Source organism: Schistocerca nitens, chromosome 11, assembly GCF_023898315.1.
Source record: "Schistocerca nitens isolate TAMUIC-IGC-003100 chromosome 11, iqSchNite1.1, whole genome shotgun sequence".
NCBI lineage: Eukaryota > Metazoa > Arthropoda > Insecta > Orthoptera > Acrididae > Schistocerca > Schistocerca nitens.
This window is the reverse complement of record NC_064624.1, coordinates 137,774,692-137,791,158: the sequence shown is the minus strand read 5'-3', so window position 1 is coordinate 137,791,158 and position 16,467 is coordinate 137,774,692. Positions and strand designations below refer to the sequence as shown.

The 16,467-nt window shown below is 37.4% G+C and overlaps 1 long non-coding RNA gene across 2 annotated transcripts; it reads right to left on the bottom strand.

Moving 5' to 3' along the window:
• Positions 1-3,735: 3,735 nt before the first annotated feature.
• Positions 3,736-5,086, bottom strand: LOC126213248 (uncharacterized). 2 transcript variants are annotated; one of them, XR_007541123.1, is made up of 3 exons: positions 4,637-5,086; positions 4,291-4,432; positions 3,736-4,151 (listed from the first exon to the last, which is right to left on the bottom strand). It is a non-coding gene; the product is annotated as an uncharacterized LOC126213248 (long non-coding RNA). The 2 variants fall into 2 exon arrangements; XR_007541122.1 differs by having other exon boundaries at positions 3,736-4,432.
• Between the last annotated feature and the right edge of the window lie 11,381 nt (positions 5,087-16,467).

The window sequence follows — 16,467 nt, the reverse complement described above, 5'->3', positions numbered from 1 at the left end:
CGTAGCTATTGAAATGGAAGATGGAGCAGCAGCAAGGGAGATCTGCTGGATTGTATGGGGATGTTGCAGCGGGTGGATATTCTGCAGAACAATGGTCAGGAACCAGATGTCTTCAGCTGTAGGGGGAGGGTGGAGGAAATTGATGGGATGGATGGGCTGGTCAATGTGGTGAATGGGGACAGTGGGCTCAGGATTGGTGAGAGGGGGTTTGGCTTTGCATTTGGAGGAGTGGGTGGGGTGGAATTCGTAGCAGGTGTTGCAGGAAGGAGGAGACCAAGGTTAGGACATTGTTTAAGGTCGTGGGAGGCACTCCACGAGGTAATGGTGGATGCAGGGCAAGTAGAGGTGTAAATGATGGTGCTAGTGGGTGTGTCCATGATGAAATTCGTTGTCCACTGGCAATAGGAGTCACTGAAATGGGAAAATAGACAAATATGGAGGGTGGCTGTGACGAGGACAGGGGGGGGGGGGGGGGGCTCCGGCGGCGGCGGCAGCCGGCCGACAGATGGCAAAGGCACCTTGAGAGTAGCCTGGGTGGCATAATCCTCCGATTTGGAAGTGAGTGGATCCAACCCTCGAGATGTTAATTTTATTCCCTTACTGAATTCAATCCCCCCTGGCGATAGACGCGTAAACCCCAAATAAGAAAAGAGAAAAAAAAAACATTATGGGAAGATAACAAACGATATAAAAAGGCAATAAAACGGTGACTTTGTTAAAAACGGTAAAGTGGCGGAAAAGTTGCAGAAGTTAAAACAGAGAAAATATGGGGTTGATGACGCTAATGAAGGCTTACAGAAAGTACAGAGGCAAAATTTAAAAAACATGGCGACGGTACGTTTTCTGTTTGCAACAACCATGCGTGTGAGCCCACCGGCGACTGTTTCAACAAACCTAATCGTAGTTCTCCTATCAACACCACCAAGGAACAAAGCCTCGCTACGCCTGCTGTGACATCACAGCTCTGCGACTGAGTTCAGAAACTAGCACTGAAGTAGCGGAAGGGAATGCACATTCGCTATTTGACTAATGATAGAAGTAACGAAAACAATGAAACCTTCAACTAAGAGAGTACTGCATACTGTATCACCTAGATTGTAAATGATGAACTGTGGCGTAACACGATCGAGTGAAAAAGATTTATATAAATATTGGATCCTGTATCTTCAAAGGCAGTTCATATAGTCACCACTACCTACTTTTCAGAATTTTAAGCACTTATAGCGTCACCTTGCTGCTGATTAGATCTTACAATTATGTAACCAACGCAATATTTCGACTACCTAAGGAATAATGATTCTCCTCGAATTAAAAAAAAAAAAACACTAGGTCCTTTAAAATTCGCCTACAAATAATATAAATCATTTATCCTATTTTTTCAGTCACCACTACCTACTTTTTATGCGATGTAAAATTTTAAGCACTTACAGCATTGCCTTGCTGCATATTCGATTGTATAATTAGGTAACCTTCCACATGATAGTTTAGACTACATAATTAATAATGATTTTCCTTGATTGTTAATAAAATTACACTAGGACCTTAAAAATTCGCCGCAAATAATGTAAATCATTTATTAAAAGTTTTTTTCATTTAATAACTTATGAAAAAGGGGCATGTGATACTTAACAAGCTTCACTTTAATAAGTAAATTTCCAGAAAACATTTATTTCACAATTTTTTGTGACAAGGAGTCAGATGTCAAGACTTTCTCATTCTTTTATAAATACTTACATCTTTTGTCACACACACATCACTTTTTCGTTTTACAAAGTTGTTTAGTAAAATATTTGCACTGCAAGTCAATATACAATGTACGATAGATTCAAGAGTGTGACCTTTTAAACAATGGAAACCAAGAAGTAAGTCTTTTGGCACATTAATGGCTGCTTCTTTCACAAGCACATTTCTTTGATTTACTTGTTGCAGGTACAAATTTTTCCTTTTCTTTAAGAATTTTTTGTAGTGTTAAGTATACATAGGAAACACATGTGACTACATCACTGCTAGGGTATGTTAAACCTCCCCTGTCATTTGCCATTATCAAATCATCTGCTTGTCTTGTTTCTTCGGATGTTACAAACCCTTCACAATACGGACAATTTATTTTAGATGCACTTGGTGTGAGCAATATAATGGAGTAATGGCCAAGTGTTTTCCTCTATTTCTTCAACATCACTATCATCAACTACTACATTTAATAGCTCTGGGTTGTCGATATCTTGAAAGCCTGGGATTCTACAACAAGCAGCATCAACATAATTAGGTCTTACAACAACATCACCAAACACTTTGGACTTTAATACAAGAGGAAACATACTCTGGGCCCTTAATTTTCCTTGTTCCAAATACCTGCCTTAGCGATACATGGTAACTTCCCCCATTAAGTTGGCGGTATTTCCCAACCTGTCCTTCAAACTGTCTGTCTGTATTTTCCCAAAGAGCAAATATGTTCTCTTCTTCTCACACAGCCAGTATTCACTAAAATCAATAAAGGCTGCAGTAGTATGTTTGAGAGCAAAGTGTGTTTCCCTGGTCAATTTCTTTCCTCCATTGCAATCTTCCCATGAACACAACCATGAGAGAAAGTTTCTCAAAAAGTCATGAATATGTTTTGAATTGAGAGTAATCTGTTCTTGGTAAACATTTCTTAGCCTTTTACCCTTCAGCAGCGTTTCAACATTTAATATAGAACCACTGACTTATTATTTTTACAAATGTGGCAATACTCTCCCAGTTTTCAAATTCTTTCTTGCACCTAGTTGTTGCATTGCAACAACTGTCGTGTTATTAAAAATACGCAATGCTAATTTCACATTTTGCTGTTCAAAAGAATTTGGATATGGTGACTTAAGTGTTAAAGTGCTGCCATACTGCAATAGTTCACTTTTTTCTAGTAAATGTAGTTCCTTCAGTGCTGTAACAGAAGCAAAACCTCCCTTCAAGCTATCACTAAAAGAAGGAAAGCACAAAATTTGGTCCTTTTCGTTACCCCAGTTGTTTACATTTTAAAATGTGTACAGTATCTACAATATAATAAATTGGGCGGTCTGCAGAAGTCTGCTCAGGATGAACCTATTTTATCTGTACACTAGGAGGGAGGAGGGGGGGGGGGGAAGAAAAGTATGAAATAGCTTTCTTATTAATAGCATTATTGTCAGCTACTACTATTACCTGAAATCCCACTGCTTCTAGTTTAATTGAATTGTGTGAACTGGGAGAATATGCACCACATCTTTGTACACTGAATCCATACTCTGGATCATAAAAACATAAGCACTAGTTGCACACAAAACCACATCTGTGTTAAAAGCACCACCTACAACATTGCCACCTTTATAGGCAAGTTGTGACTTTAAATAAATCTCATCCATCAACAGGACAGTTTCATCATTCACAGATAAAGCACCAACTTTTTGTTTTATGTAACTGAGAAACTGCTCACTCTGATGCTCAATGATTGGGTTAGTTGGAAGTTTACTGCAAAGTTTTGACAAAGTACTGGGACTTGGAATGGAAAAATTACGAGCACTCCTCAAAAACATATATGCATGTGGACTGATAGAATAGGCTGATGACCATAAAATCATTGAAACACTCCCTTACCTAATCTCTGTTGGACTATTAAATCTTGGAAATGAAACTTGTTCCTTCAAAAATTTAATTTTATGCTCACTTTCTGGTAATTTTTCTTACAAGTTTTCCAAAATGTCTTCAATGCAAGACAAACTTGCCTCAAATGGAGCCTCATTTATATGAAACATCACATACAACTCTTTCAAAATATTGCTAACTGTACCAGTATCACTTACTTGGTTTGATAATTTAATCTTACCAGCACAATTTAGCTCAGCTTCCTTCACAAATGCACTTAACACTAAATCACTATTTATAACGACATGACACACAACACTTAGATAAGGAGCATCCTTTAACACCCGTGACCCAGTCACTGTGCTTTTCACAATCAGATAATTTTGATTTAAAATCTTCTAAACTAGCAAATGAACTCTTCTCCATCATTTTTTGTGTGATTCCACACTCTGCTCAATGACTTTCTCAAGTGCTTGGTTCTCCAAACGTTCGCGACCCTCTGGATCTTCTCGAGCTGGTACTTGTTTTGAAGATAAATACGTAGGTCATCCTGGCAACTTTGATGGTACAGCATCCGCAAATAGAGAGAGATAAACATGAGATTCGTATAGCAATGTTTATTGATCTTAGATATTTAACAATATCGTAAGAAAATTAAGGAACTTGTACTTTAATCTGTAAACTGATTACAAGTACCCTTTACGATAAATTTTCACGAACGTTTCTTTAAACGTGGACGGTCCAAAGGTGCTGTAAACTGTAAAGAGTTTGCCAGTTTTGGGTCGTAAGCACTGGTAATTTTCTCAATGTCGTCTGCAGTGAAATGCAGTTCACATATCTGAAAAGAAGCATATATTTCACTGTTAATGTAAAGGCAGAATGTAAACTGACAAATGAAATCTAACTGAGGACTGCATAAAGTGAGCTTAAAAGTATAATGATTCGTTATAGATAGGTTATTGATTTGAATTTTCAGTTCTGTGACATAACAGTATTAAAAAGGGTAACTATATAGAAATAAAGTTAAATTACAGATACTTACAACGAACTGTTTACTGGGTTCCCAGTCTTTCCTATGAACTGCAGCGATCCCTTTCAATCTTAATGCTTCATCAGGCGGGAATGAAAAGACGCTAACTTTTAAACCGTTGTCGTAGTTTCCCCTACAATAGGGCATACAGCACTTGCGTGGCATTTTGAGCAGATGCTCAATAACAATCCGAATCGCATATGACAGTGAGAACAAGATTTCCGCCACAAATGTTACGAAAACAAAGCCATGCTTTCAGTCATTGCTACGAAAACAAACCCATGCAGTGACCACGCTTCCAAACATGAAACACCGCTTCTACCACAGATAGCACTGCTCAACCGCAGAACGCTAACGTCACAGCTCCCACAGAATTGTGTGCGTAAGCTTTGTTTTTACGTGTAGTTGCTCCAATGCGACTCGTTTTCGGCCAGTTACGAATTGCAGACGGAGCTAAAATGATCGCCATATTTTCTGAGGTGGCGTCTCGCAGTGACATCTGTTGGCAGCGCCCAGCAACACTGAAGTATTCAAGCGCTGCTTATTTTACTTTACGAGTTCAGCACGAAAATATTGAGAGTAAGAAACAATTCCGTAGTTATATCAAGTATTTATTTCTATACTGCTAATAAAATAGCAATAACCACCCTCGCCCTTGGTTTGTCTGTGAAGAATATATTTCATACCCACAAAATTTCTTGGTAAGGTATTCTTTACATATGGTAACTTTCTGCTGTTTGGTAACGTAGATATTTTTACTTAACTTTGATTTTTGTAAGGTACGGATTGTATATTCCGTCCCTAAATAAGAAGCCTAAATTGAGTATCGGTATCTATTCAGTGCTTTACTATACGTGAAATATATCTTCTCCTTCCAACAAGTCTCTTATCAACTGCAATATGGTTTGCTAGTGCGTTATGGGGCGTGACGTATTTGTATATATCCCTGTTTCCCCCAGTAATTTCCAACAAGCAACTCCTCAAGCTAAGGGTCAAATCGGGTAGACTGGTAGTATTTCCAAACTTCGACTTTCAAAGAAGTCGGAAACTTAGTTTTAAACCTATATCGAGTTTACAGTAAAGCACCCACCTTACTTTTATTTTCGTGTTTATCTTCATTGTCCGCCCAATCTGTAACTTTCATCGATTTAATGATTGCATGATAGTTTAGTTTTTTGTATGAAATTCCAAGCCTACTTTCACCTTCCCTCGCTCCAGTATTGAAATGACAGAAAGCTTTTCTTTCGTCGTCGGCGCTCAGCTTTGGAAATCTAGTAAAGTAGATTCTAGTTAGTAATGGGCTTTGTGGTATTGTGAGTTCTAAGAGACGAAAAGCGGAACACAAAATTGTTGGAGAGAAAACAGGAAATGTAATGTACATTCGGATTCTGGGATGCAAACAGGCTGATCGGTTAAAATGATTGTGGCTAGAATATCGTATTTTCCTATAGAATATAAATGTATAGGATCTATTTGGACTGTATGTACTAAAGCTGCACATGTAGTGTTGTACTCATGAACGTTATAAACGGCAGATTTAGTTTCATAGCTGTGTTGTATGCAACTTACTACTGTTGTAGTGGCATCCGTCATATCCATTCCTGAACAAAAAACAACAACTGACTAATTTTACTAAAATTACCACACGATCTACAATAAACAACACTATATTAAGCTTCACACAAAATCGTTAACTCACTGAAACGAATTCCACTACAAACACAGCCGACACTCGAACAATTCTGGATAATGAGCAAAAGCAAACTGAGCCCATTAAACCACACAAACGAAAACCCTGAACTCACCACAAGAGAGCACAACAAACCACAACACGACGACATCTACAAACACGCCACACTCACAAGGCAAACTCCGCGCCGTCATGACGTCACACGACAACACCCGTATGTCACGGGTCAAAGCCGACGCGTGGGATCGGACGCTTCTGTCGTCCCCTCTCAGATTATATTAGTGAATTATATAAGAAAACTTTTGTGGTTGTTGTTGAACGCTTTTGTGAACCTTTGGCAGACTTAGTGATAAACAATTGTTATGTTTTCTTCTAAATTTTCATTAAAATAACCTCATGGCTGGCAGACAGCTATGGTGATGCAGGGTCATTCATTATATACAACATTCCACATAGAATGAGCAAGAGCTGCACATGCAATGCAAATAGAGCAAAACATACATTCAGATCACTTTTATTGTTGTCATTGTCAGCAGCAGTGGGAAGTACATCAGTGGGTATGGTGGATAGAGCAACAGTTGGCTCTCGCCTTCCTGTGCATCGCACTGCAGCTGAGAAACCTGTGTGGTGCCTAAAAATCAGTCATTATAGTGGGCACATAGGTGTCAAGAAAGAACAGCAGTTGGCCGACTCTTAGTCACTCCCACAATCACAGTTACTTTAATCAAGGCGTAGTGTGGTTGTGAAAAAATCAGTTCATGCTGAAATTTGATCTGCACTATCAATACAAGACAGAAATATAACTTTTGTGTAAACTTTGCATCCTTAACTAAGATTTAACAACGTTATGTATTATGGAATGAAGATATTTGAGAAGCTCCTATCTAACATACAACAAGAAATTAGTTATCTCAGGAAATTCAAAGGAAAATTTAAAAAATACGTCAGTAGTGACTCCTTCCATTGATTATCTTAGTGCAAGGATTTCATTCCTTCTTTAGGTGGATGGCAGGTAGTGTGTTGTAAACTGGCCTATGTAATTGCATATGTAGGTTACTGTTTTTTCTAAAAAATACTTGATTAATGAACTAAATATCAAGTTTCTCATAAGGCATCCTGAAGGTACGTAATGTAACTGAAGTAGCAGCAGCTTTCTTTCTAATTCACTAGAACACATTTAACTGGCATAAAAAGAACTAGCATTAAGCAGTATTGTGCTAGTTTCTTGTTAATATAGTGTACAGCTTAAGCAATGTTTGGTTGTCTTTTGTTAATGTTTACCTTCGCTTACTCCCTGTCGGTTCACCTCCTTGGCGGTAGAGTAGAAGAAATTTCTATTCTTTTTTACGTTCTTGGTGGGATGTACAGAATATGATGAATGAGTAGAATAAATTTCTATTCTTTTGAAATTGTGGTGGTTCATTTATGTCAAGAAATGCTAGTAAATGTGTATAATGTGAAGGTGATATTAGAACACGTACCTATATAATGAGTGTCGGTAAATCCGTAGCATCACTATCTTCAGCTGTCCAGTTGCAGTGTGAATGCAATACATGATCAGATTAGCTGATTAAATGTGCCACCATTTAACAACTTAATATGTAGTTAAATGTGGGAGTTTTTTGAAAATTATTTGCACCTAATTGGCCACAGAGTGGTGTATTCTACATACAAAATTCATATTACTGATCACTACATACATAATTCTTTTCTAATTTGACATGTATTGATGTTATTCTAATTTGACATCTAATGATGTTATTCTACTCATGTTTGTTCTTTCCTTTACTGCCAGGTTCTATCTTAAAATATGCAATAATTCATTCAATATATCTTTGATGTATTTTCAGAAACACATTGCAAATCCAGTACCACAACAGAGTGACTACAGGATTGCACAACCAAACGTTCTCTGCCAACACCCTATATTTTCTGGGATGGTTACTAGGGATAGGCAACAGCCAGTACCCAAGATCATTATTTTTATTTTACCATCTGTGTCAAATTAATGTGTCTGGTAATATATTAACAATGTTATATCACTGTCTGTAGTAGTATCATAGATACACTTTAAGAAAATGAAATGGTTTACATTCCACTGTGAAAACCCATGTCATAAAATGTTTATTGACGTGGATGACACATGTATCTCTTGTGTTGGAGTTACTGTTGCAGTGAATGTGATTTTTTAGTATGACATGTTAAAAACAACAGCAGCAAAATAAATTTGTTTATTGCAAAAGGAGTTACCGGTATGTCTTTTACATATGTTGTATTGTCCCATCTTATACACGTGTTGTTCACAATCCCTGCTCCCATCCCCACCCACAGAAAGTAATTACAGAATCATGAATCTGTGTTGTGATTGGTTCTGCATGGAATGTTGTTATAATATATTCAATTATTCAAAATTTGTTTGCTTACTGTGAACTATTAGACATCATCTGTATTAGGTATATTAGTGACATGTGAAAATTTGTGCCGGAGTGCAACTTGAGCCTCATCAAAGATTCACTGTGAATATGTTTAAAAGAAGGTATAATGAGCTAATTGTAGCCATTCGGCAAGTGATACACAGCTTCTTATTTGGCATGTGTTCAGTTCTTTTTCTTTGATTCATTCCACGCATCAGAGAGTGAGAGTACATAATGGGCTATGAAAATGAACACTTATTTACAACAGTTCCTACTAGATAAGTTCAGTTTGGTTTGACCTTCTGGATGTGACATGATCTCGAATAAAACAAGTAGAAGTAGTAACAGTTATGACCAGTGCTTGATTTATAAAAAAGAAGAGGTACCAGTACTGTGACTTCTCAGAGGTATCAGTATGGCATACCATCACAAATCGAGCACTGGTTATAACAACCAAAGCAGTTGTTTGGTTTAGAATAGTGATGCCAGTAACTGTACCTGGATTGCTTCGTCTTGTCACAGCAATGAAAAATGAAGATATGTGTTAGACAGTTTTATGAAAAGGATAGTTGCTACCCACCATATAGTGGAGTCGCTGATTCGCAGATAGGCACAACAAAAAGACTGTCAAACACAGCTTTCAGCTAAACAGGTCTTCATTAGATTTAAACAGCACACAACACAACACACAAACACAACATTCGCAGACGCGGCCACAGTCTCTGGCTGCCAAGGGAAGACTTTGAGCGTCTTGCACTGCTGCTCACATTCTGGCCTTGGCAGCCAGACTCTGTGGTCAGGTATGTGTGTTTGTGTTTACACACACTGCCGCTGCCACTCAAAGAAACTGATAAACAAAATAGGTCTTATGAATTTTTGTGTGGTGGAGGGGTTGGAGGCAGAGGGGAAAGTTTGCACTGCTCACATGCAAAAATCTATCTTAGTATGCGTTAATTAAGAAATCCCAACCTAATCATGAATCTGCCACTATAGATTTAGCATTGCGTTAACATACCAGAATTAAACAATAATTTGAAAGTGATGAATGAAATCAGAATATTTTGTGATTGGCTCTGTATGGGATCTGATCCCTGTCACATTTTTTTGTTGTTGTAATATATATGGTTTCACTGATGCAAAACTTCAGAAAGAGTACACAAGATGAAAACTCCATAAAACAAGATTGATGGAAAAAAGGAAGTTAACTGCTTAGTATTTCAAAACTAATCACCATAGCTGTGAATACATTTATGCCCCTGTGAGACAAGATGGTCAATCGCTTCATGGAAAAATGTTTGTGGTGTACTACAAACTCTTGGTGTGAACCAAACGAATGACCAAGAATGGTTCTTTAGGGCTCCAAAAATATGGAAATCACATGAGGAGAGATTGGGACTGTATGAAGGTTGTGTGAAAGCTTCCCAGACAAAACTCTGCATCATAGTTTAAGCATCCTGCCAGTAAAATGCCTGCCAAGACTGTATAGAGTATGTTGCAGAAGTTTTGCTGGGAAACACATATTCTCCATAAAGTCCCAATGTCTCTCCATGTGATTTCCATATTTTTAAAGTGCTGAAGAAAGGCATTCATGGCTGTCCCTTTGCTTCAGATAAAGAGGTGTGTGTCTGGCAACATTTTTCCACAAAGGCGTTGACCATTGTAAGGCAATTACAGTGGAATAAATGTGTTAACAACTATGGCAAGTACTTCAGTATTAATGAGTAGTTTACTTACATTTTTCCACATTTTTCATATTTGACTGCCCTTGTATGCCACTCTCTTAAGTTTGCTTTTGTAGCTCTGTGTACTACGTACACAAGTATTCTATTATTATTTTACAGCATTTTTTTTTAATGCCATGTTCCCTTCATGATCTTGCAGCTGTGTGCTGGGTTAAAGCTATCCCAAATTTGGTAGGTTTTCATAATGTAGCTAGATTTATCTGCAGTGCTAAAGCAATCAACAGTAGCTTCAGAACACTGATTGACATGCATGCACCATTTTGGATTTGACAACTGTAGACTCACTTTTTTAAGGTGGGAACAGTAGAATACGTACTTCTATTTTACAGTTGACGAACTTGATACTTGTAAAGTTGGAGTAATTGCATTTTGTATAAATCTACTACTTAGATAACTTTCTTATTTCTTTTTTCTATATTCTACTGGTTGTGGATGTACCACATTTGCACAAAGCACCAAAATTCCTATTTAAGTGATGTTTCAGTAAAATTCATTATCTGTCAGTTTAACTGAGTTCTGCTAATGTAAACATTGTATGTGTTCTTTTAAGAGAAATCTGTAATTTGCTTTATTCAGAAGCCATATGCTCAGGAACATATTGTGAGCTAACAATTGTTTATTTCCAGAATGACATAAATTATTTGAAAGCCCTCATTTCACTCTATCAGCAAACATTTTATTATTTGTGAAAATTAATTAACTAAAATGTCATTCATAATTAAATTTCCACTCACTGAAAATAATATTATTATTTGGACCTCTGCAAGCCTTCCTGCACTTCAATGCTGCCTTCCAGCTTCTCAGCCTCCATACAGGCAAATAGCCTCACATAACTACTGAAGCTCCAGTTATGCAGTATTTCATTCTTTTGCAGTTACATGGAATTTCTATATTTTTTTAGTTTGTTTAATTTAAGCAGTATATTTTCCACCTTCATTTGCACTGTAAGGAAATGGAAATCCATCATTCTGGCAGAAACAGCTGTGCCACATATGGCAGCGGAGGAAACTCGGGAAAGGAAAGCAGATAAATTGAAATAAATAATAGCCATGAAATCAAACATGAACCATGGATCTTGCCATTGGTGGGGAGGTTTGTGTGCCTCAGCGATACAGATGGCCGTACCGTAGGTGCAACCACAACAGAGGGTTATCTGTTGAGAGGCCAGACAAACATGTGGTTCCTGAAGAGGGGCAGCATCATTTTTAGTAGTTGCAGGGGCAAGACTCTGGATGATTGATTGATTTGGCCTTGTAACACTAACCAAAATGGCCTTGCTGTGCTGGCACTGCGAACAGCTGAAGCAAGGGGAAACTACAGCCGTAATTTTTCCCGAGGGCATGCAGCTTTACTGTATGATTAAATGATGATGGCATCCTTTTGGTTAAATATTCCGGAGGTAAAATAGTCCCCCATTCGGATCTCCAGGCGTGGACTACTCATGAGGACATCATTATGAGGAGAAAGAAAACTGACGTTCTACGGATCAGAGCGTGGAATGTCAGATCCCTTAATCGGGCAGCTAGGTTAGAAAATTTAAAAAGGGAAATGGATATGTTAAAGTTAGATATAGTGGGAATTAGTGAAGTTCGGTGACAGGAGGAACAAGACTTTTGGTCAGGCGAATACAGGATCATAAATACAAAATCAAATAGGGGTACTGCCGGAGTAGCTTTAATAATGAATAGGAAAATAGGAGTGCAGGTAAGGTACTACAAACAGCATAGTGAATGCATTATTGTGGTCAAGATAGACACGAAGCCCATGCCTACTACAGTAGTACAAGTTTATATGCCAACTAGCTCAGCAGATGATGAAGAAATTGATGAAATGTATGATGAGATAAAATAAATTATTCAGGTAGTGAAGCGAGACGAAAATTTAATAGTCATTGGTGACTGGAATTCGATAGTAGGAAAAGGTATGGAAGGAAACATAATAGGTGAATATGGATTGGGGCTAAGAAATGAAAGAGGAGGCCGTCTGGTAGAATTTTGCACAGAGCATAACTTTATCATAGCTAACACATGGTTCAAAAATCATGAAAGAAGGTTGTATACATGGAAGAACTGTAGATTAAACCTGAAGAAACTGCAAAGAGGTAGGAATTTAAGGAGATGGGATCTGGATAAACTGAAAGAACCAGAGGTTGTACAGAGTTTCAGGGAGAGCATAAGGGAACAATTTATAGGAATGAGGGAAATAAATACAGTAGAAGAAGAATGGGTAGCTCTGAGGGATGAAGTAGTGAAGGCAGCAGAGGATCAAGTAGGTAAAAAGATAAGGACTAGTTGAAATCCTTGGGTAACAGAAGAAATATTGAATTTAATTGATGAAAGGAGAAAATATAAAAATGCAGTAAATGAAGCAGGTAAAAAGGAATACAAAAGTCTCAAAAATGAGATCAATAGGAAGTGCAAAATGGCTAAGCAGGGATGGGTAGAGAACAAATGTAAGTATGCAGAGGCTTATCTCACTAGGGGTACGATAGATACTGCCTACAGGAAAATTAAAGAGACCTTTGGAGAAAAGAGAGCCACTTGTATGAATATCAAGAGCTCAGATAGAATCCCAATTCTAAGCAAAGAAGGGAAATCAGAAAGGTGGAAGGAATATATAGCGGGTCTATACAAGGGCGATGTACTTGAGGACAATATTCTAAGCAAAGAAGGGAAAGCAGAAAGGTGGAAGGAGTATCTAGAGGGTCTATACAAGGGCAATGTACTGGAGGACGATATTATGGAAATGGAAGAGGACGTAGATGAAGATGAAATGGGTGATACAATATTGTGTAAAGAGTTTGACAGAGCACTGAAAGACCTGAGTCGAAACAAGTCCCCGGGAGTAGAAAACATTCCATTAGAGCTACTGATAGCCTTTGGAGAGCCAGTCCTTACAAAACTATACCATCTGGTGAGCAAGATGTATGAGACAGCCGAAATACCCTCAGACTTCAAGAAGAATATAATAATTCCAATCCGAAAGAAAGCAGGTGTTCACAAAAGTGAAAATTACCGAACTATCAGTTTAATAAGTCACAGCTGCAAAATACTCACTTGAATTCTTTACAGACGAATGGAAAAACTGATAGAAGCCAACCTCGGGGAAGATCACTTTGGATTCCATAGAAATGTTGGAACATGTATAGCAATACTGACCTTACAACTTATCTTAGAAGAAAGATTAAGGAAAGGCAAACCTAGGTTTCTAGCATTTGTAGACTTAGAGAAAAGTTTTGACAATGTCGACTGGAATACTCTCTTTCAAATTCTAAAGGTAGCAGGGGTAAAATACAGGGAGCAAAAGGCTATTTCCAATTTGTACAGAAACCAGATGTCAGTTATAAGAGTAGAGGGACATCAAGGGGAAGCAGTGGATGGGAAGGGATTGAGGCAGGGTTGTAGCCTATCCCCAACGTTATTCAATCTGTATATTGAGCAAGCAGTAAAGAAAAGTTTTGGTCCTTTTCATTTCTAATTTGATTCGACTGTCTCTATGTAATCTCACTCCATCTTAAATATGTTCCTTCTTACACTATATGTAAGATGCTCAGATAATCTGCCCTTCTCCCTCCTGTCCAGGTGCAAGCACTAATTAGCTTATTCCTATCTCCCAACTGGAGCAACAGGCATGGCTTGGATGTAAGTCTTCATTTCAGTCAAAAGCAATTGCCCTCGGGACTTTGCTTACACAGCTGATAACTGCATTAACTCAGTGCAGGTTGTGTTGTAGCAAAACCTCCAAAAACCCCTCACAAATATGTGCTGTTGCTGCTCTTGTTTCATTCAGATAAGGTTTAATATTCTACGCTGTGTTGATACAACTGTTTAAGTTAAACAAGTCTGTGGCTCAATGTGGACTGTTTCTCTCCATGTTCTGTGTCTTTGTTCACGACCTATTTCCAAATTTTGTTATTTGAAGGAATGTTAAACATTTGTTGCAATTTACAGGCGGAAAACATGACTATACAGTTCGCAGTACCAAGGGGCTCAATTGGACTGTTGACTGATGGTGAAAAAAGGAAAGTAAGAGAGGTACAGATACTTTGTTGTAATTCCAAGGTGGTATCATATTGTATCTCAAGTGACCTCTGTCATCCATTGTACAACAGCATATGATAAAACTCAAACAGATGATAAAAGAACATTGTTTCATGTAGTTTACACCACACTGAAAATATATGAAACATGAATTCATAATGCTAAAAGGGTAAGAGTAAGTTCGAGTAGTAATGCTGCTCATAATCAAACATTTTTATTTCTAATGAAACCGTTTAGTTTTGTATGCCAACCCAAAATATGTTTAGTATAATTCACAAGAAATCACATTCAAGGAAGTCCTATATTATTCAGCAGTAAAGGTTTGTTTGAAATGATCAAGTTTTTTAAATTATTTTGTTGGTTCTTGAATATTTTTTACTTTTCAGGGTATGGTTTTTCAGCTCGACTCCCTTACAGTTTCACCATTACTATACAGTTTAGTTGTATGGGGAACTAATCTTCTAACTTTGTTTGGCCTTGTGTCGTATTGGGGACTCTCCAGGTTCCTGTTCAGTCTGTTATGCGACCACTGTTCTAGATATGTGAAATGTTGCAGATTAAAGTTAGCTTCTTACTTCTGTAGAGAAAACATAGACAAAGGAGGAGTTGCCAGTTTGTCAGAAACTGTTTTGATTTCAAGAATATTGATATTAATAAATTTTGATCAGAGTGGCACTTAGAATCTTGTGCAACAGAATTAGTGTTTTATAATAAGTCCTTTATAATAGAGGTATTTACAGATCACCTTCAGGAAATTTTAACCTCTTCTTAAGAATTATGAAAGCTCTATTGTCCCTTCTCACAGTAAAAAAAAATGGATATAGTGGTTACTGGTGATATTAATGTAAGTTTATTGAAAAGCTCTTGTCAGAGAACAATTATGGCACTCAGTAACACTATCTTTCAATTTAGTTCCCACTGTGAACTTTGCAGCTAGGATATGTAAATGCTCAAAGATTGCCATTCATAATATCTTTGTATACAAATCAAGGGGAAAAAAGACATATCACAAAACCAATAGTAAATGGGCTATCTGATCATGACATGCAGCATCTTGTGTTATATTTTGAAACTTCTCAGGATAAAAAAATCTATTAAATCTGAGTACAGTAAGTAAAAAACTTAGATATTGCTCAAAAACATGAACTGGATATATGCTTACAACACTTCTGACTCAAATGGAAAATACAAAGTATTCACTAATAAAGTTACCTCCACTGTTGAAAATTGTTGTTCCCTAAAGGTAACTCAAATCACACAGAACTCAAACAATAAACCAAGGACTACACAAGGGACAAAGATATCATGTGGGACAAAAAGGAGACTGTATCTACTATCTAGGAACAACTCTGATGTTAACACTGTAATGTATTACAAAGAATACTGCAAAATATTGAAGCAAGTAATCCAGAAATCAAAGCAGCTGTATTATGAGAAAAAGATAATTACATTGAGCAACAAACCAAAAACTGAAGACAGACAGGTGGGGCCAAAAAGGAAGGGGAACATAGCTCTTAAAATAAATGAGACTTTGGTAAAAAGCACATGTAGTGTTGCAAACCTCTTAAACAAGTACTTCATTTCTGTTACTGACAGCTTGGTGTCATCAGGTTTGGTGGGCAGTGCAATTGTGTATCGAAGACAAGTCTTTAAAAATAACTTCAGTGAAATAGAAATGGCGCTCAGGTCTCCCAGAGAAGTAGCATCCATAATAAAATCCTTCAAATGTAAGTATTCTAGTGGGTATGACAATATATCAAAAGAAGTTAATCAAAGAGTGCTCATGTGAGTTGACTTCTATGTTAAGTTGTTTCTGTAATAAATCCCATATCAGTGAAACATTTCCAGACTGGCTAAATATGCTGAATTTAAGCCTGTTTACAAGAAGGGGATCAAGAGATACCATCAAACTAGCAACCTATGTCACTTTCGCCAGCTTTCTCAAAAATATATGAAA